We start from the raw sequence: 6,043 nt of genomic DNA, 5'->3' as shown, positions 1-6,043 counted from the left end.
CACCCACGGGGGCGCGCGTCCAAAGCAGACGAGTTGAGTTCCCGTCTATAAATAATCTGTAGGTTGTGGCAGGGTCTACTAATAACTATAACGGGTCTGACGACATTAGCCTATAGCCTACTGTTGTGTTTGTGTCTATTTTGTTTAATGAATATTGTGTGATCTTCATCAACCACGAGCTTTATGTAGCCTATAATTAATGTGGGTATTTTAAAACAACAGTAAAACTTTGCAACGCGTCCTTGAGTCAATTGTTTTGGGTGAATGTATGCATAGTGTAGGCCAATTGTAGGCCTACTGTACAGCGTCTTGGACAATTAGGCCCCAAAACCATGCAAGCGTCCGTTTGTCTTTGTTATCGGTTTATGCCTATATATTTTGATGTGCGTTTATTTCTTCTTTCACTCGATGTGTCTGGCCTACCCCGGCCCGCATATGGCATTAGGGGTTTTCCTTTCTTATTTTAATGTCTGTCTGTACAGCAGTGTTGATTTCGTCGACTATGACGAAAAAATGTTCGTCGACTATAGCCTACCTATACCTTTTTCTCACTGACGAAAACTAAATGGAAATTAGTCTAAAAACTACACTAAAATGTTAGCGAGGGACTAAAGAGAACTAAAATATACATATTTTATGTTTGGTTGCATGCTGAAAATAGCAGATCTAAAGCTCACAGCATGAAACCAAGTGTAAAATGTGCCATTACAACACCATCAAGACCTACAAATTGTAGTCGACAAAATCACTTGTAAATTTAGTCGACAAAATCACAAAATCTCATGACACTTAAAAACTAAATTAAGTTTTATTCCAAAGAAAAAAAATCAACACAGGCATTGGCCTATAATCTGTCTGTGGCCTAGTATACTTTCATTCTGTACGAAAATGATGTAGTCTACTCCGACTATAAGATGTTGGAATGAAGAATGAAAGTGATGGGGAGGTGGGTGGGGGGGGGGGGGGGGGGGATAATGTCACTGATCGGCCGCGAGGAGAGTGTGTGGAGGAATGGGGGGTAATGACGAGGTGTGCAGTGTGCTGCCTTGCCTGCCTTTGGTCACAGGAGCAGAGCGGATGACTCATAGCTAGCTGCTACTATATGGACACAACTCTGTGTGTGTGTGTGTGTGTGTGTGTGTGTGTGTGTGTGTGTGTGTGTGTGTGTGTGTGTGTGTGTGTGTGTGTGTGTGTGTGTGTGTGTGTGTGAGTGAGTGAGTGAGTGAGTGAGTGAATGAATGAATGAATGAATGAATGAATGAATGAATGCATGAATGCATGCATGCATGCATGCATGCATGCATGAATGAATGGAAAAAAACAACTGTCTGCCTGCTCCCAATAATAATAAGTCATGAGTGTGAAATAAGAAAGCAAGCAATTGCAGTGAGCAGCATTATACTTTTCAAATACTTTAGCAATTAGGCCTAATCATCATTCATGATCATGCATATTGATGCTGCATCTATAGGCTCACCAGCTGTTGAATAATAACCTATTAAAGCACTTATTTTGTGACACACTATTTTGAAAGTAATTATAAAGAACGAACGACCTCGAATCTGTTCGTTCGTGCTGTAAACGTATATACTATTCGGCTGTGATGAAGTGATGTTGTTGTTAGCACGCACGCACTCAGGCCACACACACACACACACACGCGCGCGCGCGCGCGCAACACGCACCACCTCTACCCGGGATGACGGCAGGTCGCCATGGAAACTGCATGCGTTACGCTGCCTGCGAGTTGCCGGTGGAGAGAAAACAAGAGCTGAGAGAGAGAGAGAGAGGGAGAGAGGAAGAGAGGGGGAGAGACAGACAGACTCCTCAGGAGAGACTCTTCATTTCCAGCACCGCGGACAGCGCCAGTGCGCGCATCTCAACCCCAATCACGCCGAATGACCCCGGCTGACGCCATCCTTCACAGAGCAGAGCGCACGAGGAGCTTGAACCCTGCACTAGAAGCAGCTCGGTGGATAGAGATAGCCTCTGATACCTTCAGACTGAACAGCGCTGTGTCAAACCAGGGGACAAAGTTTCTCCCCCTTCATTAAAGGCAACAGGTGAGCTCGCACTATATTCTGCATGTCTAAGCTGATCAGTAAAAAATAAAACGGACTGCCACTGCGCATATATACTTACCGTATATGGGATTTATTGCGTGACATTTTAACCGGTTATCATTAGTTGACACAATATTTACAACCTCGTAGAGTCACAATTTGTGCTCCTTGGGCTTGGGGAATCATGCATATAGAATTATTATATAGGTTTCTCAAGATAGGTTTTACGAGTTTAATTAGCTGCCAATTGCAGCAGAAAATGGTTTAAACGCGCATGGGCTAGCCTATATATATATATATATATATAGCCTATAATCCTATATGTTGCATAAATGCTTAAGTAACTTAAATGGTCCAAATGTCTGCTTCGGTCTGCTATGTACGTGGCAGGCTGGCAGCTTTACAATTGTTATGAGTCGAGTCGTAATACATTTAACTTGAGCATGCATGATTGTATAGATTAGATTGACTTCTAGCGACTTTGAAACAGGAGGTGTATTTTTCAGTCTATAGCTCAGTTTGGGTCTTTGTTTTGAGTTTCCGACGGCTGGATGTTCTGCGCACAGTAGGGCGATGCGCCTCCTATAGAGATGACTCACTCCTCCGGCTCCAAGTTTGCAGAAGATGGGCGGGGGAGGGGTGCATGTGTGGAGGGGGGGGGGGAAGACACAAACAATCTGCTGTTTTGATTGTCGCTAGCACCTTGTGACTTGTGTATACTTTGTTTGTCGCATATGTGCCTTCCTGCTCGGTGTTTGGCACAACTCCAAGCCCACCTTGTTAATGTGGCTGTCACAGACAGGCTAGGGTGCAGATTCAGATTGATGACTCAACTACAACAGTTTACAAGGTGTTGTTGCGGGTTGTGTGCGACGTGCGTGTGTGCGCGCGTGTGGTTCGTTTTAAGCCTTAGATAAACAACCACCTTCAACGTCTCCTTTGCACATGGACAGGGAAGTCAAACTAATTCTTACATGTCAATATTGTGTGTGTTCCCTGTGAAAAGCTATATGGGCTAAAATATGAGCTTATACACATTGTTGAGTGTGTCCATTAGCTGCTGGGTTTATAAGCACTGTATAATACTGTCCATAACACCCACACTGTCTGTCCCATAGCTACGTCCCTCTGTGTGTGATGTAGCAGAAAACACTTCATTATGACTCATTAGTTACTCTCTGTGTGTGGCCATATCACAGCAATCAGCAGTATTCAGCTGTAGCACTCAGTGATAATTATTGATTAAACTATCATAATGGGTTGCTATTACGTGCAGCCAAACACTCAAACCACAAGCAGCCACTCAATGGGACGCGCGAGCGTGTGCGCGCGCACACACACACACACACACACACACACACACACACACACACACACACACACACACACACACACACACATCTGCGAGATAGAGGCTGTGTGTGTGTGTACGGAATGACTTGGTGAGGCAAAGGATCGATTTATCCAAAAGGTTTGTGGAGACTGATGAATGGCTCTTGGATGTGGTGGAAGCAGCATGCGTCCATGTGCGTGTCTACAAACTGCCCCCCCCCCCTCCCCCCCACGCCCCGGGACACGACAACCAACCAGACAAAATAATTGGATGATATCAAATCACTCATTGTTTCAATTTACGTTACAGCAGTCTTTTAATGTCAATTAAAGTCAGTCAGTCACAGTTCACTGCCCATCCTGCCTAGCCTCTGTTCTCCCCACTGTAAAATCCTGAGTGTACTACGAATGGAACCAAATGGACCATTTGGTTCCATTTGTACACATGTCAGAGTTACAAATGGATACATTTGAACTAAGCACGTTGTATGAAAAGCATTCTGTTTTTGTCGTTATTTATGGATGTATATTGTTGTATATTGTTTTGTCTATACTGTGTTGGCTGTTTTCGGTTGGACCCCCTAGAAAACGAGATGATACATCTCAAGGGGATGTCCTTTCAATAAAGGTTCATACATAAATTCACAACACATGAGTGTGTAACACACGCACGCACACACACACACACACACACACACACACACACACACACACACACACACACGCACACACGACTACACGTGTGTCTTTAATTAGTGACGTTGGTGTGATTAATGCAGTGTGCTGCCGATGACTCATTCAACTTAACCCCTTCGCTGCCCTGGAACGGGGCAGGCGCAGGCGCACACACACACACACACACACACACACACACACACACACACACAGCTTCACATCAGGCTTTCTACGTTTCGTCTATAGCCTACTCTATAGGATAAGTTAAGTATTTGTATACGGTCTGTATACCCCTCTGTACAGAACAATCCTGTGACGTGGTTCGGTCGTATCCTTCACTTCTGTCGAAACTCCTCCCCTTCCTGTTTTGTTGACGTGACCTGTGCGTTTGCGGCGAGTGGAAGGCAGGAAGACTGTTTGTTTGTGCAGAGCTGCTGATGAAGTCACAGCGCTCCTCGTGTCAGCCAGCCTGTCGTCGCATCCATTACATTAACACTGTTAGCGAAGCTGTGACTCGCAGTACAGCACACAGCTGACTGGCAGGGAGGAGTGTGTGTGTGTGTGTGTGTGGGTGTGTATAGCTTGTGAGTATTTGTGTATATGTGTTGTGTGCGTGTACATCAGTGTACATGTTTTTACATGATATATACGTTTGCAAGTCTGTGAGAGTGAAAGAGTGGGAAGGAGAGACACACTAAACTCTCAGTGTGGCAAAATGGCAGACTACTCTAAAATAACTTCTGGATTGCCGCTTTAACACTCAGGGTTAAAGGTATATTCAGTGATTTCACTCAAAAAACCGTAGGTTTCGTTTTTGGCTAGGTGGCAAAGCCTTTCATCCAATCAGGATAGAGCCAAAAACGAAACCTAAGGTTTTTTGACCCCCTGGGGTTAACTGCATGGGGACAGGGAGGAACTCCTTCTATGGTCATATATGGTCAGCACACTCTATAGTAGAGAGGATTATCACAACAAAACAAAACAATAAGTGATATTTGAATTAAGTGAAATCACTGAATATACCTTTAAATTAACGCTATATATAGCCTGTGGAGAGAGTCATGAAACCTACACTTATCACGTTCCGAAGTTGCAATAACAACCGCAACCTTTTCTCCCCCCCCCCCCCCGTGCAGCGAGGAGGCAGCAGCCATGTCTACAGCGAGGCACAGCCAGCAGCGCTTCCACAGCCTGAACGCCGAGCAGGTGGAGATCCTGGACGAGGTGCTGTCCGAGGTGGTGCCCATCCACGGGCGCGGGAACTTCCCCACGCTGGAGCTGCGTCCGCGGGACATCATCGCGGCCGTGCGGGCCCGCCTGGAGACGCAGGGCATCGCCGTGAGGGACGTGCGCCTCAACGGCTCCACGGCCAGCCACGTCCTGGTCCGAGACAACGGCACCAGCTACAAGGACCTGGACATCATCTTCGGAGTGGAGCTGCCGCGGCAGGAGGACTTCCAGGTGAGAATATCCCGGGAATCCCCCCCCAGACGTGTCACATGCGTATAGGTGTCAGATTGATATTATTATTATTATTATTAATAACCCATTTTGACCTGGGAATGATTCTACAAAAAGTTCTCATTCTCAAACATTTTCATGTCAAGGACGCCCAAGATTATATGCAATTGGCCGACGACCCCCATCTGAAAATAGTACCCAGAGGCAAAGATTTGAGTTAAAAACTTTGCGAATATTTGCGGCACATATTCACGATGTTTCAAAAATAGCAGACATATACAAGCTCGTATAGCGCGGCACTCGGTGCCATGCTATGAGCTTGTAGATCTAGAGCTTGTAGATGCTATTCTTCAACAGCTAAAGGATAATAACATAATGCTTAAAACACCAAAAGGTGCATGCGGACTATGTTGGCGGAGGGTGTGTAGAGCCCAGGATCACATTAGATAATTGACACAGGGGTGAAAAATGGGTTACAAAATCATGGGATAAAAATTATATAAAAAAAAAAA

The 6,043-nt window shown here is 45.3% G+C and overlaps 1 long non-coding RNA gene across 1 annotated transcript in view; it reads left to right on the top strand.

The window, feature by feature from the left end:
- The window catches only part of LOC308322782, a 486,306-nt gene that overhangs the window by 132,550 nt on the left and 347,713 nt on the right, over positions 1-6,043 (top strand). The window lies entirely within an intron of this gene.

The sequence above is a fragment of the Protomyctophum bolini genome (genome assembly GCF_963924005.1).
Source record: "Protomyctophum bolini genome assembly, chromosome: 10".
NCBI lineage: Eukaryota > Metazoa > Chordata > Actinopteri > Myctophiformes > Myctophidae > Protomyctophum > Protomyctophum bolini.
Note: the sequence above shows the minus strand (reverse complement) of the source record. Positions and strands in the feature narration are given on the sequence as shown.